Here is a 20,702-nt window from a genome sequence, read left to right as displayed (position 1 = left end):
AGATGTCTATTTCTTAAGTTAGTGAAATTAGGGCATTCGGTCAACAAATGCCTCACTGTTAAAGGTACTAAGCAGTCCTCGCAATACGGTTGGTGTTGGCCCTTCAGCAGAAACTCGTGTGTCAACCGTGTGTGACCAATACGGAGACGACAAAGAGTCGTCTCCCATTTTCGGGGAATCATGTTATACCTCCAAGGTGATAAGATATTTGTTACTTCCCTCATTTTATTGCCATCTTGACTGTCCCAGTGCTGTTGCCATTTATCACAAACCAATTTCTTGATGTAAGGTAGGAGATCGTTACATGGAATGGGATACCTCCTTGGTAGCAACTCGGATGCCGCATTCTTCGACAGTAAATCTGCCTTCTCATTCCCAGACACACCTACATGTGCTGGAACCCAACAAAATCGAACAGTTATACCTTTCCGTCCAATAATAAAAAGCCCTTCTAAAATCTTTAAAACTAGAGGGTTACTAGAATTAAAAACTTCTAAAGCTTGAAGAACACTCCTTGCATCACTAAAAATTGTAAAATTACCCTCCTTTTCCAAAGCTATTTTCTCAATAGCGGTTAATATGCCATACAGTTCGGCAGTAAATATGGAAGCTGTTAGAGGAAGTGCACCTCTACAATTAAAATCATTACTATGTACTCCAAATCCAACGCCAGCATCAGATTTGGAGCCATCAGTATATATAAAAGTCGATCCCCTATGTTCTTCGACATGTTCCATAAAAAGAGACCTGGATTCTAAGTCAGTCATATTCTTCTTAACTCCAATAAAGTATTTACAAAAAGATATGTCAGGTAATTTCCATGGAGGCGTTGATGATACCTTGAATGGAAGTACCTTATTTCTAATTATATCCAGACTATTTAAAAATCGTTTCACCCGAAAGCCATAAGGTTGAGGAGATTTTGGGTGCAACTCAAAGTATGATGCGTGTCTTACAAGGCTTGCAGTCTGAAAGGCTAGAGAGCTAGGGAGTCTTTGCAATCTAAACCAATACCGAAGAATGGAAGACATTCGGTAAAGGTCTAGAGGTAACTCTCCAGCATCAACAAGGAGACTTGGGATAGGCGAGGTTTTAAAAGCTCCAGTAGATAATCTAATACCTGCATGATGTATCGAGTCTAATATTTTTAACCGGCTTGGGGTGGCTGAGGAATATACCTCACAACCATAACTAATTTTGGAAAAAATCAAGGCCTTGTATAATTTTAAAATAGTATTGCGGTCTGCCCCCCATGATGTATGGGCCAATACTTTTAAGATATTCAGAGCTTCAACACATTTAGCTTTTAGCGCTTTTAGGTGAGAAACCCATGTAAGTCTACAGTCAAATATCAAACCTAAAAATTTGGTTTCCGATACACATGGTATCCGTTGACCTTTAATGTATATATCCGGGTCTGGATGTACTCCCCGGATACGACAAAAATGGACAATGGTAGTTTTACTTGTCGAGAACTTAAATCCATTCATGTCAGCCCACTGGATAATTTTATCAATAGAGAGTTGGATTTTTCTCTCAACCATTGCCATTCTGGTGCCAGCAAATGATATTGAGAGATCATCCACAAATAATGTTGAGAGAACATCCTGGGGAATGGTTGAGGATATCCCATTAATTGCTAGTGCAAAAAGGGTTACACTCAGCACACTACCCTGAGGAACTCCTTCTTCCTGGCAATTACTCTCTGATAGAGTTTCCCCCACTCTCACTTGAAAAACTCTACGTGAAAGAAATGCCTGAATAAATAGTGGCAGCTCTCCTCTCAATCCCAATTCATGAATGGTTTTAAGAATACCATATCTCCATGTGGTATCATATGCCTTTTCAAGGTCAAAAAATACTGTAACATGGTGCTGTTTGGAAGCAAAGGCTTCACAAATAGAAGACTCAAGTCGTATCAACACATCAGTCGTTGAGTGCATTTTTCGGAATCCACATTGAATCGGTGATAAAATACCTTTTTTTCAAGGTACCATATCAGCCTTGCATTGACCATCTTCTCCATGATTTTACATAAACAAGATGTCAATGCAATAGGACGATAGTTTGCTGCTAAAAACTTGTCTTTACCGGGTTTTAAAAAAGCTAAAATAATGGCTAGTTCCCAAACACTTGGGTAACTATGATCATGCCATATTCTATTAATAATACTTAAAATAAATAGCTTTGTATTAAAATGTACATGTTTAATCATTGCATATGGAATTCCATCGGGTCCAGGGGCTGTATCATTGCAATGAGCAAGTGCGGAATCAAATTCTCTTTCAGTGAAAGGAGAATTATACGACTCTTCCCTTCTTGTTGCAAAATTTAAAATTTTCTTTTCTTCAGTGCTCCTATACTGGTGACCAGGGGCTCCTTCACACTTGCTAGATACATTTGAAAAATGATTAGCCAGGGCATTGCTAACTTCATTTGCTTCAGTTACATACTGGCCATTCACCCTCAACACTGGTGGTGGGTTGGGGGTGAATTTGCCAGCTATCTTTTTTACTTTCCTCCACACAGAAGATGGTGGTGTTCTACTGTTAATGGAGGAAACAAAAGACATCCATGACTGGCGCCTTGCTTCTTTCATGGCACGACGGAACTGTGCTCTACATTTCTTGTACATAATTAAATTCTCATCAGTTCTGCGTCTACGCAATCGTGTTAGAGATCTTCTTGTGGCTCTGTGGAGTGCAGTTAGTTCTGAAGACCACCACGGGACTGGTCGTCGTTTGAATAACCCTGTTGTTTTGGGAATTGAATTGACTCCTGCTGTATGAAGAGTTCCATTCAGTAGGTCTATGGCATCATCAACACTTTCAAACTGTTCTGCTCTCCCTTCGATTTCACTTAGCTCACAAAATTTAACCCAGTCTGCCTTGTCTAGATTCCAACGTGGCAATCTTTGCAAAGGCGGATCCTTGTTGGTGTTTATAATGATTGGTGCATGATCACTAGTATGCCAATCGTCTAATGTCCTCCAATCAAAATCAAGAAGGCAGTTAGAGCTTGCAATTGAAAGGTCAATGCATGACAAAGTACCTGTCTGAACATGGAAGTGTGTGGGCTCTCCTGTATTAAGGAGTCCCACATCCTCATTCTCCACAATTGATGAGATAATATTGCCCCTTGTGTTGGCCAAAACATCACCCCATAAAGGATGTCTACCATTCATATCTCCCAGTAAGAGAAAAGGTTGAGGGAGTTGTTGAATGACCTCTGCTAAATCATCATATAAAATATCATCATTTGGAGGTAAGTACAGAGAGCATATTGTATATTTTCTCCCTATATCAATTTGTACAACAACTGCCTGCAGGGTTGTACGTATAGATATAGGTATTTGGAGAACATCTCGACGAATGTACACGAGACTTCCGCCATGGCTCCCTACTCCGTGATCATAAGGTGTCCTATAACTAATATATTCGCGAGGACAAGGGGTATTAGCATCAAGCTTGCTCTCCTGGAGACATACAATTATGGGGGAATGCTCGTGAATTAAGAGCTTAAGTTCTTCATATTTGGCCCTCAAACCCTGACAATTCCATTGCAAAATGGATGAAAAAACTATGTATTATTTTCTGGAAGACATCTTTGATGAGGTCTTCCCATTGACAGTTTTTGATTTGACAATATTTTCTGTAGGCTTCTTAAGTTTGGGTCTTGATAAATTAGGTTTTATATTAGCCTTTTCAGTGTTGTTGTTACCTATTTCTTGTGGGGGATGGTGGACCTCCACTTGAATTTTTGATTGATTCAAGAAGTTTTCCTGTTGATCTGAAATATCAACAGGCAAAACATCATATCTATTTGATGACATAACTTTTGTGTTTTTAATGGATGGGGGTGAGAGAGATGGAGGTCTCTTTTCCTATTGACAGGTGGTGATTTATTAGGTTTTGATGCTTTCCCCACTACAGGCGCACCTGATAATTCTGTTTCATGTGGAACCTCCATCAAATCAGGCAAAGATATAGCCTGAGAGAGGTTAGAATTATCCTTTGTAGTGGGGGACAAAGGTTTACTAGAGGTGAGAAAGGTCTTACGTGATATTCTTGCCTTATCCTCTAGAATTCTATCAGAAGATGGCAAATTTCTTTTCTGGGGAATAGAGGCAGTATTAGGTGGGCTGGATGTCTCCTGCCTCATTTTTTCTCCGGATTTCAATACTTTTGCATAACTTGCTGATTTACTCAATAGTCTCTTGGCATGCCCCACACTTATGTGTTCAATACTGGATTTATTGAGAGCAGCCTCTTCTAATTTATATTGCTGGCAGTTCCTATCCGTAGATTTGTGATTCAAATTGCAGTTTATACAATTGGCCTCTAGTGTACAGTCTCCATGGTAAACATTAGAGCATGTACTACACATTTTATCATTCTTACATACTTTAGATGGATGCCCATATCTATAGCAATTAAAACATTGCAGCGGCTTCTGCTTAAAAGTTCGCACTTTAATTCGTTCATTCTCTATGTAAATGTGGAAAGGCACATCAGCATCCTGGAAAGTCAGGATAATCATTGACGTTCCAGGGACTTTATGCACTTTCCACACAGTTAAAGGACACATGGCCAATATCTCCTCTTCTGTGAATTCATATAAGTCTCTATTAAAAACTACTCCCCTTCCATAACTGAAGTTTAGATGGGGTTTCACATCCAGCTTTATGTCTTCGTTATCTGTATTTAAATTGGAAAGTATAACCGATTGAGTTTCTGATTTGGCACTTATTAGGAAACTGTTCTTTCCAAACCGAGATATATCTCCTGGTGCGATAGTACCTACTTTCTTTTGAAAAAATTTACATATTTTGAAATAATTTCCAGTACTCCCTTTTGATTGAGCAATAAGCCACTTTGGTGGTTTTGGCTTTCTCTGGGAAGGTACAACTACCTCTATACTTTTATCAATCCAATCTGCAGGCCTATATACATCCAGATTCTTGGGTACCCGATCGCAAAAAGCTCCCTTGAAATTCAAATTACTGATTTTAATATTTATGATATCATTGATAGCTTTGAATGCTTCATCATGGTTATCAAATGATATCCATGAATCCCATTTGTCACCTTCAAGCCTCATCCTAATTTCCCTGATGTGACCATAACATTGAAATAATTTATATAGAACATCGTAATTGGTTTCAATGGGGATCTGAGTGATGTGAAGGATTCGCAAATTCTCCATGTCACCCAGATTACTTTGTTTTTGAACATAAGTAGCATGGTCCTTTAGAGTTTCCGGGTCGTCAACAGAGGGGTTAGTTTTAGGAGTAGAAGCAAGCCGGGTTATCCACCTCTTATCAGAGGATTTCAGTCCTCCTATCCCATGTGGCCCAACACGAGAAGAGGCTTCAGCGGGGACCAGTCCTCTATTAGAGAGGGGCTGCCTCTCTTAAGGTGGGCGTACACTGGTCAGTGGGGGTAGTTAGCCCCTCCCACCGACGACTCCAATGCCTAGCGTCACCCATTACCCGCAAATATGGGTGACTTAAAACCGGATCATTGGAGCCCGACTCTTAACAGACTTAGTCTGCACCCAATGGGGTCTGCCAGAGGGTGATGGCGTCTAAATTTGTACAGGTTGAGATGGCATGACATCCATCCCACCCTGCGCCAAATCCAAAGCAGCTGTCAAAACCTAAGTCGTACAAGCTAAAGTCGTCAACAAGTTCATGCCCAAGAGGAAGAGATGGGAGAAAATAAGAAGTAATCTAAGGAACGGAGAGAAAGTGCTGACTAATTTAGTTGGATCAACAGTTGGGCACCGAGGTCCAGTGGGGAAGTAGTTCCCATTGTTCATTAGAGCCCAACTGCTAGTCCCTAAGCCCCCCATCCTCATCAAGGCTTCAGCATCTGGGGGGTGATCTTCAAGACAGAAGTATAAATGTGAGAAGAATAAAAACCGGCGTAAGGCATAGAAAAATTCGTTTGAAGAAGCATATACGGTGAAAAATGAGATACAGACTGGACACTTTAGCATGGAAGAAGTTTGGGAATGAGACTATAAAGGTATATGTGGCATGGATGAAGTTCTTGCAATTGTTCCTACCAGTGCGCGCGCGAGTTTTTCGATTCTTAAGAATAAAGAAAAACAAGCAGAAAATGAGATAGGCAAATGAAAGGTTATAATAGGAAGATGTGTTTGGAGTAGTGAAAGATCAAGTATGAAAATGATGTCCATGCAAGGAATGATGAAAGATACAAAAATGATGTTAGTTTTGGAATCCAAAATAGGTTGGCATTTTTATACATGGTAATGGTACGTTAGGCGAAATTAGGAGATTTGCTAGTTCGTTGTGGGGTAGTATATTTTGCTGGTGTATGGATAAAGAAGTATATGTATACATATTTTTTGTGGATGGTGCAATCACAATATGTATAATTGTGCATGACAGACATGGACATAGGGGTGAGTTCAAGTTGAGACAATGTATGAAAAAAATGAATATTTCACAATTTCTTAGTAAGATCTGTATGGCTGTCATGACAAAGGGCTTAGTCATAATTATCAGAGGATTTTTGCAATTAAAAGGGAAAGAAGCATTTGTTTAGGATAGCTCATTAGGTGAAGGAAGACTTAAATAATTAGAATGAATTTTACAAATTTGGTTTGTGTTAATGTATTTTATGATACTCTAAGAGAGGATAGTACCTGAAATAAAACAAGTCACATTTCCATATGAACACCTTACCTGTAATTAGTGAAGTGAATCTCTCCAGTACTGTTAACATATCTTCTTGAAAACTTGGAACACAGGTATATAATTCTGAAAGAAAGTAAATAAATTAGCGTTCTTATACTTTTAGCTAAACTACATTTTAGACATTGTACATACAACACAATATTATTATTATTATTATTACTATTATTATCATTATTATTATTATAACAATTATTATCATCATTATTATTATCATTTTTATAATCATTATTATAATCATTATTATTATTATTATTATTATTATTATTATTATTATTATTATTATTATTATTATTATTATTATTATTATTAATAGCTAAGATACAATCCTTGTTGTAAAAGCAAGGTGCTATATGCCCAAGGGCTCCAACAGGGAAAAATAGCTCAGTGAAGAAAAGAAACAAAGGAACAGAGGATGTGGCTGATCTTTCTCACAAACTTTTTTACTTCAATGGACCACTAAACTGAAGATATTTTTAGTGAATTCTTTGAATATTTTAAAATGACATGGCTCAGAATAGTTCAGAGAGGTTGACGAAGTTCAAATGTGGAATGTGTATCCTAGAATAGAATAAAATTTTCCAAAATCTACGAAATCCCTAGAAGGATGGCACCATACTTTTAACAAGTGTGTTTCAATTCCTCACCAAACTCTCTCTAAGCTTGTAAAAAAAATTAAAACTGAACAAGCAAGTACCGAATTTATTAGGTGCAAATGTTGAAAAAGTTAATACGAAATTATTCAAGTAAATAAACAGAACAAAAAATTCATGCAACTTACAATAAGGATGAAGGTAAACTTAGCCACCTAAGTTATCTAGTTCACTTTTTTTTTTATCCCTTTTTAGATGTTTTGTCCATTAGGCATTTGTCCGTGTTGAGGGATTAGGCATTTTGTCCTTAGGCATTCTGTCCTTAGGCATTAGGTCATTAGGCATTCTGTCTGCTCACGATATAGTTGAAGTGCACTTGCACTTAACAGCTGGTTGGCGACCTCACTCCATCAGATCTGGAAAAGGGAAAACAGATTAGCAGTCTTTTATTTTGAAGCATAAAAGTCAATTTCAAGGCAATAGCCAATAATCCCTTTTGTGTTGGACACTATTATTATTATTATTATTATTATTATTATTATTATTATTATTATTATTATTATTATTATTATTATTATTATTATTATTATTATTATTGTACAGTTCATAGGCTACCACAACTAAAACCTCCCCTCCTTGTCAACCCAGGAAGGAGGAGGAGAGAATCTCTCCTCCTATTTTCTGTAGTGCCTGCCCTGGCAGTGTGTTGATAGCCAGCTTTCACAGCCAAGACACACTGCTGCCTGATTTGTCTCGTTGCTAAACTGGTATTCTGATTAGATAAGTTACAACTTGGGTAGGAAAAACTGACTGGGGTGTCTCACCCTGATTACCAGACTTTATAGCTCACTAGATATGCACAACACTTCACCATTGGAAACAAGTCATCAATGCAGACTGGCATGTTTCCCTTAACATAAAACATTGCATAATAGATTATTGTTATTATCATTACTAAGATACAACTCTAGTTGGGAAAGCAAAGCAGGATACTACAAGCCCAAAAGTTCCAACAGGGAAAATAGCCCAGTGAGGAAAGGAAATATGGAAATAAACTATATGAAAAGTAGTGACTATAATAGATCTTAAGATAAATCTGGCATATATCAACTATAAAGAGAGATTTGGGTCAGCCTGTTGAACATAAAAAAATCTGAAGTTACAAAGATTCAACTGTCTTTCCACAATATAGTCATAGCTGGAATAAAACTAATAGAATATTGTATAGTATTGACCTTAATAATTGCGATTGAGATGGCAAGACTGTAGGAACTAATAACAAAGAATAGTTTATATTTAGGGACTCCAGTATACTTAAGCTGATCTTGCAACGTCTCTACATGCAAAACTAACAAGTTTAGTTAATGCTGCTCTGTGCTGGCAGACCACATCTCCCTATCAGAACTGATCAGGGAAACCCTTTGCACACCTGAACACATTGAAACAACACATGACTTCATAAGCAGCACATTAAACTCTGATATAGATAAACAGTTCAAAGACCTTGTTATATATGCAGTACTCCCTAAAATGGAGACCCAAATCCTATCAAGCAATGCCTTTCTTTACCTTGCAAGCAATTGCAATCATAAAAACTCTCGAGGAATCGATGAACAATTAAGATAACAATGATATGCATATACCTTAAGTTCTATCTTGCACATCAGGGTTAAAATCTCACAAAAGATGTAAACTTCATATTATTATTACTTGCTAAGCTACAACCCTAGTTGGAAAAGCAGGATGCTATAAGCCCAAGGAGCCCAACAGGGAAAATAACCCAGTGAGGAAAGGAAAAAAAGAAATTTCAACAAAATATTTTAAGAGTAACAACATTAAAATAAATATCTTCTACATAAACCATGAAAAAACTTAACAAAACAAGAGGAATAGAAATAAGATCGAATAGTGTGCCCGAGTGTACCCTCAAGCAAGAGAACTCTAACCAAAGACAGTGGAAGACCATGGTACAGAGGCTATGGCACTACCCCAGACTAGAGAACAATGGTTTGATTTTGGAGTGTCCTTCTCCTGGAAGAGCTGCTTACCCCAGCTAAAGTCTCTCTTCTACCCTTACCAAGAGGAAAGTAGCCACTGAACAATTAGAGTGCAGTAACCTCTAAAGTGAAGAAGAATTGTCAACAATAAGAAAATATCATAGTAACACTTGGTGGGATCCCTGAATCAAACAGGAAATTAAAGAGTTCTTGCTCAGCTCAGCAAATGAATACGGCTAGACTTGTTATCATACCCCTCTAAATAGTGCATTTATCAATTGAGAACATTAGCTCTAGGGGATAGGGCTCATGCACTGCCAAGGGAATACACATACGTTCTACTACATAGTTAATTGAGAGAGGTCGGACAGCAGGGTGGAAGAAAGCAGACAGAAGAGAGATAGAAAAGACAGCAGTATGGTAAATCGCCTAACGCGTGACTGAGACATCTGCTATACCTTACTCGACAATTATATACATTTTCTTTTACTTTCCTCGGTGTTTTATTCAATTCCAGATGTTCTCCATTTACTTTCTCTTAATTCCTGTACTTCACTTCTCTCCCAACTTCTCTACTATTCTGTCTCACAATTTTCCATGATTATTGTTCATATATGGAACCTTTTCTTCCAAATCCATCGCCCCTAAAACGTAAGGGTCAAATATTTCATTATTTGAAATTATTTAGTCATAAAATTCATATATTTTATACATTTATTCATATTCAGACAATACCCTGGTAGCCTTAAACCTACTATTTAATTACCTGTATTAATTCTAGTTACCTTTATTACTATTTAATTGATAAATGTTTATGTTGAACAGGCTGACATAAGTCTTTTTATAGTTATATATGAATTATCTGTTTTAATGTTGTTAATGTCTTTTCAAATACTTAGTTTTAATTTTTACTTATATCGTTTATTTATTTCCTTGTTTCCTTTCCTCACTGGGCTATTTTTCCCTGTTGGAGACCTTGGGCTTATAGCATCTTTCTTTTCCAACTAGGGTTGTATCTTGGCTAGCAATAATAATAATAAAAATTAGTTTAATATGTTATGTTGCTTAATTCAACCCTAAACAGATTCACAATCTCTTCAGGCAAAGTCGTATGTACTTTGCATATGTCTATAAGAGGAATAAAGTTTATGTAATCATTATTGTAAAGATATTATCCTTAGAAATTTCCTGCTGTGGACACCGAGATTCCAAACCACGGTAGCAATTGAAACAATAATGTATTTTGAGTAAGTGAATGCAGACATCCTAATCAGCTCAGCTTTCACCTGATTTGTGTCATGCTATTACTATGTACACTTAAAAAAAAACCCGTAATTTTAATCTGAAATTCTCCGTAAAAATACACTTTTTTTCTCAGCCGTATTTCAGCAAAATACAGGCTACCGTAATTTTACCCTACTTTGCTATTTTCTTTTACGGTTTGGTGACGGTAATATCACTCCTTTACATCAATATATCCGTCTTTTAAAACGGTAAATGCCTGGCAACATTTATTCCAGGATTTTTACCGTTTATTTTACGGAAAATTTCGAAGTGTAGTCAATGACTATGACACAGAAGGCTTAAAGATTCTCATGCAAATATTTTCAGGCATTATGCGACTTTATAGAATCTACAAAATGCAGTAGAAATTATTTGAGGTAACCATTTCTTACCTCATTGTAAACCTTATCTTAAAAAAAAAAAAAAAAAAAAAAAAAAACAATGAGACCAAAAGAGCCATAAATATATCTAACCTAACTTTACAACTTTACGTAATGTAAACTAGGGGAGGATAAAACAAACACGAGGAGGATTTCTAATTGCTCTCTGAAATACTTGATACTCTATCTTAAGAAAATAAATTGTTATTGGACTCGTGAATTGTATATAAGTATGGTTTTACAGCTTGGACATAATTTACAAACAATGGCCTACAAAACTTCATAATTCTAGCCAATAACTTCTCTGTTAGAATGTTTCATCGAGTAACACAACAAATGGGTCTGTGCAACGTAATTATAATAAGGAATCGTTACTGAAAATATTATGATACAGATGAAGCGATACTGAATTACTTTCAAACAAATGCCTCCTTCCCCGTAACAGCTCTAAAAAAAAAAAAACAGAGAGAGAGAGAGAGAGAGAGAGAGAGAGAGAGAGAGAGAGAGAGAGAGAGAGAGAGAGAGAGACTCCTAGCTTGTGTTTAAGAGATATTTTTTCAGTCTGGACAATATACGTTGTCAAACTAAATATCGACATTATGTCAACAAATTGTTTGCGAGAATGGTATAGCATATAACACAACAAATATAAAGTATAATTGTAAGTCAAGTAATATAATACTTATAGAATTAGGAGCGTATGAAATTATATTTAATTTACGTTCATACAATTTTTTTGTGCTTCCCCTGCCATCACACACCTTACAGCCCTAAGAAGTGGTACTTCCCCCACCCAGCGTCCTCCCCACTAACAACCAAACTCTTCTACTCTGGAATCTATAAATATTGGGGGTGACAGAGGGGGACTGGAGACGACAGGGCATTTATATTTGACTGTACATTAGCAAAACTGGGTAGTTTTAACAGACGATAATGATAGGGACATCTGATCGCATTTTCAGATTAAAAAACGAGTTCAGCATTTTCAGAAACTCTTAGAACGACATTTTTAGTTTTATTTCAGAAGGTCTTCTGAAAGATATCCAACTTTTAAAATGACATCTTTGCTTTTATGGTTTTAATTGAGTATTTTTTTTTTCTATTTACAATAAACGATATCGGCATCAATGACCTTAGATGCCAGAAAACCCGAAATCAATCAATCAACAAACAGCGAAGCTTTGGGGATTTCAAAATTAAGGGACTGGTCAAAATAAGGAGCCCAAAAAACGAGGGGTTCAAGGGGTTGAGAAATTTGAACCCCACCATTCTGATATTTTAAGCTTAATTGTGATCACACGAAGCTAAATGACCCAATTTTAACAAGCAAGGCCTACGGGATGAAACATGGCGCTGCACTATAGACGATAAACTAATTTTGTAGGTCCTGTCGGGATATGATCAGGAAAGCAGCCCTTCGTGTAAGTAAGTAATTAAGTAAGCAAACAAGGAAATAAGTAAGTCGGCAAGCAAATAAGCAAGAAAGAAAGAAATTAAGCAAGCAAGCAAGCAAGGAAGTAAATAAGTAAGTAAAGTATCCTTTCCTTAACTATCTAGGTCATGTAATAATGAATCTATTAACCCCTTTCACATTATTATTATTATTATTATTATTATTATTATTATTATTATTATTACCTAAGCTACAGCCCTACTTGGAAAAGCAAGATTCTATAAGCCCAAGGGGTCCAACAGGGGAAAATAGCCCAGTGAAGAAAGGAAATAAACGATATAAAATACTTTAAAAACATTAACAACAATAAAACAGATAATTCATATAGAAACTATAAACAGACTTATGCTAGACTGTTCGATATGAAAACATTTGCTGCAAGTTTGAACCTTTTGAAAGTTTTCTGAATCAACTACCCGATTAGGAAGATCTTTCCATAACTTGGTCACAACACAAGGTAGTCTGGTGCAAAGAGCAACGGACAGGGGAGATTCTAGCACTTCTTGAAACGCCTTTTGGTTTTTTATTTGTATAGATACATTAGCTACCGTAAGTTCCTTTATTCTTGTTAAATGGCAATTAATAGAAATGTCATTAGTTGTACATTCATTACGCTAATTGAGTGACACTAACCAACTAACCATGTACGAGAGAGAGAGAGAGAGAGAGAATGTGGTTAGTGGTTGTTACACGTAGACTTAACTCGGTATAAACTGGATAAGTCTTTTTAATGATATTCCAATACATAATGCAGATTTCTAATCTATCTAGCCCAGACTATCAAATGAAAATATATATATATATATATATATATATATATATATATATATATATATATATATATACTATTATATTATATATATAATATATGTATATATGTACTTATATTTATATATATGTAATATATATATAACATATTATATATATAATATATATATTATATATATTATATATAATATATAATATATATATTATATATATTATATATAATATATAATATATGTATATATATATTATATATATATATATATATATATATATATATATAATATATGTATATATATATATTTATATATAATATGTTTATATATATATATATATATACATATATATATATATATATATATATATATATATATATATATATATATATTTATATATGTTTATATATATATATATATATATATATATATATATATATATATATATATATATATATATATATATAAAGGAAGTAAGGATGGAGAGAGAGAGAGAGAGAGAGAGAGAGAGAGAGAGAGAGAGAGAGAGAGAGAGAGAGAGAGCACATGTCAAGCCTCTCTAATCCAAATATGAAAGTAGAATTATCGACTTCTCAAAGTTACGATGGATGTATAGCAAAGGAAGACATGAACTATGCACAGATGGGTCTCGCGTCCCCTTGTCAGGTCATGTCTTGTACGAAGGATATGATAACAGGATTGATCATTGCTATTGACTGACTGATTTGGAGTTTTTCTGGCATCCTACTGACATCGAAGGCCATTGATGCCGATATCTTTTGTTATAAATCAAGAATAAAAGAAAATTCAATTTATATAAAAAGCGATGATGTCCTTTTAAAAGTTAAATAGCTTATAGAAGATCTGTTTCTGAAATTAATTTAAAAATCATTGCTAGCATGAGAGAGAGAGAGAGAGAGAGAGAGAGAGAGAGAGAGAGAGAGAGAGAGAGAGAGATTTCCATTAAAAAGGCATTGAGTTCGTAGCATTGATATTAGAGAGAGAGAGAGAGAGAGAGAGAGAGAGAGAGAGACTTTCATTTAAAAGATATTGAGTTCGTAGCATTGATATTAGACAGAGAGAGAGAGAGAGAGAGAGAGAGAGAGAGAGAGAGAGAGAGAGAGAGAGAGAGAGAGAGATTTAGAAGAAAATATACTGTTATTATTCCTATAAAATAGTTATCATTCAATCTCAAAATTTTTTCTAACCAGTCAAATGTTGAAACATTTTCTATTAACATCTGAAAAGTTATCACCAATACATTAAACTAAAAAAAAAGATTAAATGACTGCAATATCAAGTATTGAAATGTACGCAACCAACCAGTCAGTACTGATGCCACATGCTTGCGTTACATTAAAGGAGACACAGAAGGATATTTAGATTAGCAGAATACAAGATTTTATAATAAATGAGATGCAAACTTGTTCTTAAATCGACTCCGTGTCTCCTGGGGGACCACCATTAACGACTGGGTTTGATAATTACAAAAAAATAGTTAATATCAAAGTTTCAATAATACCCTCTTTATTTACCTTACTTCAAGGGCTGCTTTTCAGGTCCTATACTGCAGGGGAACCCTACTCTCACTTGTTTAGGGTTTAAATCCAACCCTCCACTGAAGGCGAGTGAACTACTTCTCGGGCGGGTCCATATTAATCATCTAACGAAACGTTTTCATGATAACTTATACAATTCTTTGATTGTAGCATCTTCCAAATCATATGATCTTGTGAAAAGTAATGTCTTTAGTTTCTTCTTAAATTCAATTGCTCCCTTTAGGTCCTTCATTTCAGTTGGCAGTTTATTATGATGTCTAGGCGCATCATTTTATCGTATATATTCCAAAGTAAAATGTATTTCACCTGCAAATCTGTAAAAGAGGAGATAAATACATAATTAGGATCAAGTATGAAACTGATTATGATATGCAAAGAGTGCCCACTGAAATCGTACCTCACCCCACCGAGAGTCAAACGGGTGTTATAAATGACCTCCCAGGCTCCAGTGCCAGATTGTATAGGCAAAAATGTATAAATCCATTAAGCTAGGACCAGGGAGGACCAGGCACTGACTGCATATGGCTCGCCAGATAGATCAATAGCCATAACCCCTTCTTTCATTCTTAGCTTGGAAGGATGGTTTGGTTGCAGACACTACAAAAACTGTCGACCTTGTTGAGGTAGCCTATTGGTAACGTTCCCGCATGGCGTTCTGCTGGCATGGGGTTCGAGGCATGCTCAAGCTCGATAGTTTCTTCTAGTGTCTGTAACCTCACCATCCTTGTGAGCTAAGGATATGGGGTTTGGAAAGCCCACAGGTCTACCTGATGAGTCATCAGCAGCAATTGCCTGGTCGTCCCTGGTCCTAGCTTGGGTAGAGAGGGGTTTGGGTGTTTATTATGTGTATATGATCAGTCTCTAAGGAACTGTCACTGTCCCTTGTCTCTGCCATTCATGAGAGACCTTTAAACCTTAAACAAGTCTCGAACGTCCATCCAAAAGATTACGAGGCAGGGACGTTTCCAATCGGCACCACAACCCACAACTTTACATAAACCATCTTTTAAAGGACATAGGTCTGTCATTTTATGAATCATGCAATAGGAAGAAGAAAGTTTAGTTATGCTGCACCGAGACTCTTCAACGACCTTCCACTCGATGTCAAAAATAGCAAAAATGTGGCAGTTTTCAAGAAAAACCTGAAGACTTATCTTTTTAGAAAGTGTTATAATAGTGACCTGAAAACTATTAAGCCTAAATACAAATGCTAGCGAAATGACTGATAACGATACAGAGCAAAATATTAACTGGAAAGAAATTATGTTCATACTCCAAAGCCAGCCTGAACAGACTTTTAGTGCCTGGTGGAGGGCGAGAAATAAACCCGTAAAAGTAACTGTAATCTTAACTAACTTACCTATTAATACACGTTACCACATCGGCCACCACAAACGTAGGTTACTTATAAACAGTCTAAAATGGAACTATTTATCATGGATAATTAATTTACTTAATTATTAAACAATTACCTTTACATTTACGTAACACCGAAGACGTGTTTACCCGCCTTCCCAACATGAGCAAAACTGCGGGTAACAACCTTTGCTTTGACAGACCGAAAAAAAAAAAAAAATTAGAACCAACGGCCCTTCAGGTAAGCGTTATGCCATATATAATGAGCAAACTACTGTCGTCTATAGACCGAAAATTAAATAATTTAATTAGGATCTTATTCAGATTTGATCAGCGATGGTATTTTAGAAGAAAAAAAATCGTGTTTTCTGATAGATTTTTGGACTGAATAATCGTCCATCGTTTTAGAGATTCCAGTAATTATTTTCTTCTTGAGAGAGAGAGAGAGAGAGAGAGAGAGAGAGAGAGAGAGAGAGAGAGAGAGAGAGAGAGAGAGAGAGAGAAAAATTTAATCAGCCAAACAAATCTTCCAAGCCTGCTTTACATTGAACGGCCACGTTCCCAAGCAAAGCAAAGCAACCGTAAAACAGCCAACGCAAATGCGCTAGCGTAGTCACGTTCATTTTACCCCTATTAGACAAAACATGATTAATCTTAAGATCATGAAACGGTGCCAGTCGTTGATATTACGGTCCACACCAGGCTCGTAGAACTTGCCCAAGGTAACAAAAATAACGTAGCGTTTCTAGAAATAGGATTTTAACATAATGTTTAATTAAGCTATCGTTATTGTTTGGAATATCACTGACTCATTAAATCAAAAATTGACTGGAGAGAGAGAGAGAGAGAGAGAGAGAGAGAGAGAGAGAGAGAGAGAGAGAGAGAGACTCATTAAAAAGGCATTGAGTTCGTAGCATTGATATGAGAGAGAGAGAGAGAGAGAGAGAGAGAGAGAGAGAGAGAGAGAGAGAGAGAGAGAGACTCATTAAAAAGGCATTGAGTTCGTAGCATTGATATGAGAGAGAGAGAGAGAGAGAGAGAGAGAGACTCATTAAAAAGGCATTGAGTTCGTAGCATTGATGAGAGAGAGAGAGAGAGAGAGAGAGAGAGAGAGAGAGAATAGGGGATATGTAGGTCGATAGTCATTACAAAAGCAATGTATGTATCCCAAATGGTGTGCGAATAATTCATTTCGTCAAAGAAGACTCGGCCCACACACCTGCCAACCCCACCACCACATCACCTCTCTGAGAACTTCAATTTACCTTTAAAACTTCTCACAAATCCTCAAATGCAACTTCGTATAATCAACATCGGCTGTATTGGTTAGAACAGGTGACAACCTGGTCAACTGGCCCCTCGAAATTAACTAGTCCTGTGAATGTGGAGAAAATACCTAACCCATCAATTTGATTCTCCGATCACGACCGCTGTCTCAATTTGGACAACCCTAAGATAATGTCAATAAAAGAACGCTTCAATGATTGGCTGTTTGGTGTGATAAGCTATGAATGAATTAACACCGGTTAAGAAGTGTTGATTTAAAAGCTCAAAATAGGGACGACTGGCGAAATCTAACCGAGGCCCTTTGCGTCAATAGGCGTAGAAGGAGATGATGATGATGAATGAAAACACATTGGAGTTATTAATGATTTCTGAAGTCGTTTCTACATTGTTTGAAAGTCGAATGAACGCTTTCATGAGGTTAAATAAATACTGTTTAGATGGGATTTCTTCAACTTTGATATTTAGAATTGCATAAATGGGATCGGTGGAAAAATCAACACTTAGAAAAAACACCCTAATTTTCATCAAAAATTCTACGTAAAAATATAGTTCTCAAACGTATTTCAGTAAAATACAGGCGACCGTAATTTTACCTTACCTTGTTATTATCTTTCACGGGTTGGTGACCGTAATATCACTTATTATTATTATTATTATTATTATTATTATTATTATTATTATTATTATCCAAGCTACAACCCCAGTTGGAAAAGCAAGATGCTATAAGCCCAAGGGCTCCAATTGGGAAAAATAGCCCAGTGAGGAAAGGAAATAAGGAAATATATAAATGAGAACAAATTGACAATAAATCATTCTAAAAACAGTAACGTCAAAACTGATATTATATTATTATTGTTACGAAAGTCGAAACCTTCGAAAATACACAACCAAAGTTGGTAGTAGGACAGAATGCCTAATGACATAATACCTAAGGACAGAATGCCTAAGGACAAAATGCCTAATTCCTCAACATGGACAAAATGCCTAACTGACATAATGCCTATTGGACAAAATGCCTAATATACAAAATGCCTAATGGGCAAAATGCCTTCCAGACAAAATGATCTTATCTAGCATTTTTAAATAAATCATTCGAAATTAGTAAAGAACATATAGTTAAAACCCATATAACTACCCAACAAGCTGTTGTTCATTTTACTTTTCTTTTTGCACTTTGAAAGGCAAAAATATTTACACTTTTACTCAAATTTCTTTATCAATCATTAAATTTTTGTAAGAAACCCTCCAGTCCAAAATGGAAATCATCACTAGTAACAAAGGACGAAAAAAACTAATATTTGAAGGGTATGCATACACCGTTAACAAGAGAAAAGAAGGGCGTGCATATTGGAGGTGCGAAAAACGTGCTTTGTGTAGTGCTAGTATAATCACTTGTAATAATTTGATTGAAAAAAAAAAATCTAACAATCATTCGCATCCACCAGATGAAGCACGCATGAGTGCAAGTTATGAAAAATATGAAAGACCGCACTCGTAAATCTGATGAAGCTACATCTTCGATAATTAATCACTACACAAGATGTGTCATTAAGCATATGCGGTGCTTTGCCGGTGGAAGATTCCCTTGCACGTAGTGTAAGATGTATAAGAATGCGTGAAAGTGCCCATGAAGATTTATCGATAACTACAAAAGGTGAACATTTTTTATGGTATGAATCAGAAAGTGTGCATATTTACACAACTAGAAAGAATTTGGAAATCTTGAAGAGTAAGAACAAGTGGTTAAGTGATAACACTTTTAACTGTGTACCAGTCGGAAAACAATTGTATACGTTGCATTATGTTGTTTCTCAAAGTAAAACATTACCATTAGTATGCTGTGTTAAATCTAGTAAAGATGAAAAAACTTATGATACAATATTCGAGTTCCTCAAAGAGCAGAGCCTTTTCCCAGAGTCTGTGACTCTTGATTAAGAACAAGGAGCAATAAAAAGATTAAAGAAATGTTTTCCAAATACTTCAATTAATGGCAGTTTCTTTCATTTCAGTTAATGACTTTGGCGCAAAATACAAAATCTTGGTCTTCAGCGCTGGTACACAAATTATTACAATGCTTTCATAATGAAACAAATACAAGCCTTAGGTTTTGTTCCACCAGAGGATGTGGCTGATCTTTTTCACATACTTACGAAAAACACACTATATTTTGCCTGAAATGCAGAGTAGTTATCTTTTTTTATCCCTTTTTAGATGTTTTGTCCATTAGCCATTTTGTATGTTAGGCATTTTGTCCATTAGGCATTATGTCGGTTAGGCATTTTGTCCGTGTTGAAGGATTAGGCATTCTGTCCTTAGGCATTATGTCATTAGGCATTCTGTCTGGTCACGACCAAAGTTCTATCCCATCTGTGACCAAGTTGTGGAATGATCTTCCTAATCGGGTAGTTGAATCAGTATTATAATAATTATTATTAATTGCTAAGCTAAAGCCCTAGTTAGAAAAGCAGGATGCTCTAAGCCCAGGGGCCCCAACAGGGAAAATAGCCCGGTGAGGAAAGGAAACAAAGAAAAAATAAAATATTTTAAGAACAGTAACAAGATGAAAATAAATATTTCCTATATAAACTATAAATACTTTAACAAAACAAGAAGAGAAATAAGTTCAAACTTGCAGGAAATGTTGTATTGAATAGCCTGACATAAGTCTTTTTATAGTTTATATATGAAATATCTTTTAAATGTGTTATTTTTTTTAAATGTTTTATTTCAATTGTTCATCAATTCCTATATCGTTTATTCATTTCCTTATTTCCTTTCCTCACTGGGCTATTTTTCCCTGTTGGAGCCTTTGGACTTATAGTATCTTGCTTTTCCAACTAGGGTTGTAACTTAGCTAGTAATAATAATAATAATAATAATAATAATTCTTAAATCGTTTATTCATTTCCTTATTTCCTTTCCTCACTGGGCTATTTTTCCCCGTTGGAGCCTTTGGACTTATAGCATCTTGCTTTTCCAACTAGGGTTGTAGCTTAGCTAATAATAATAATAATAATAATAATAATAATAATAATAATAATAATAATAACCGGACAATGTTCGTTCGTCGTGTCTGTTTCCAGCAAAAAAAAAAAAAAAAAAAAAAATTATCCCTAAATTGGCAAAGTAAAACAAAGTAATTGGTCTCTGTACTGTGTTAATAAACGGTATATGATCGTAAAAACGTAAAATGCCGCCGGGAAACTAACACAGCTACTGTACATACCCACAATTTGCAAGTATTCCGGGTAAAAAGTAAATTCATAATACTAAAACACATCCTAAATGTTCCGTGAAAAGCCAAAATATTA

The 20,702-nt window shown here is 35.7% G+C and overlaps 1 long non-coding RNA gene across 2 annotated transcripts in view; it reads right to left on the bottom strand.

Moving 5' to 3' along the window:
• Window positions 1-20,702, bottom strand: part of LOC137636799 (uncharacterized) — a 65,794-nt gene that overhangs the window by 17,607 nt on the left and 27,485 nt on the right. Inside the window, exons 1-3 of one of the 2 annotated variants that reach the window (XR_011043228.1) lie at window positions 14,725-15,008; window positions 7,503-7,730; window positions 6,713-6,787 (exon numbers count right to left, since the gene is read on the bottom strand). This is a non-coding gene — a long non-coding RNA (uncharacterized lncRNA). Of the gene's footprint in view, window positions 1-6,712; window positions 6,788-7,502; window positions 7,731-14,724; window positions 15,009-20,702 lie in introns of those variants that run through there. The other variant, XR_011043229.1, reaches the window with a different exon arrangement.

This window comes from Palaemon carinicauda, unplaced genomic scaffold (genome assembly GCF_036898095.1).
Source record: "Palaemon carinicauda isolate YSFRI2023 unplaced genomic scaffold, ASM3689809v2 scaffold392, whole genome shotgun sequence".
In the NCBI taxonomy this organism is placed as follows: domain Eukaryota; kingdom Metazoa; phylum Arthropoda; class Malacostraca; order Decapoda; family Palaemonidae; genus Palaemon; species Palaemon carinicauda.
This window is presented reverse-complemented; position numbering and strand designations above follow the sequence as displayed.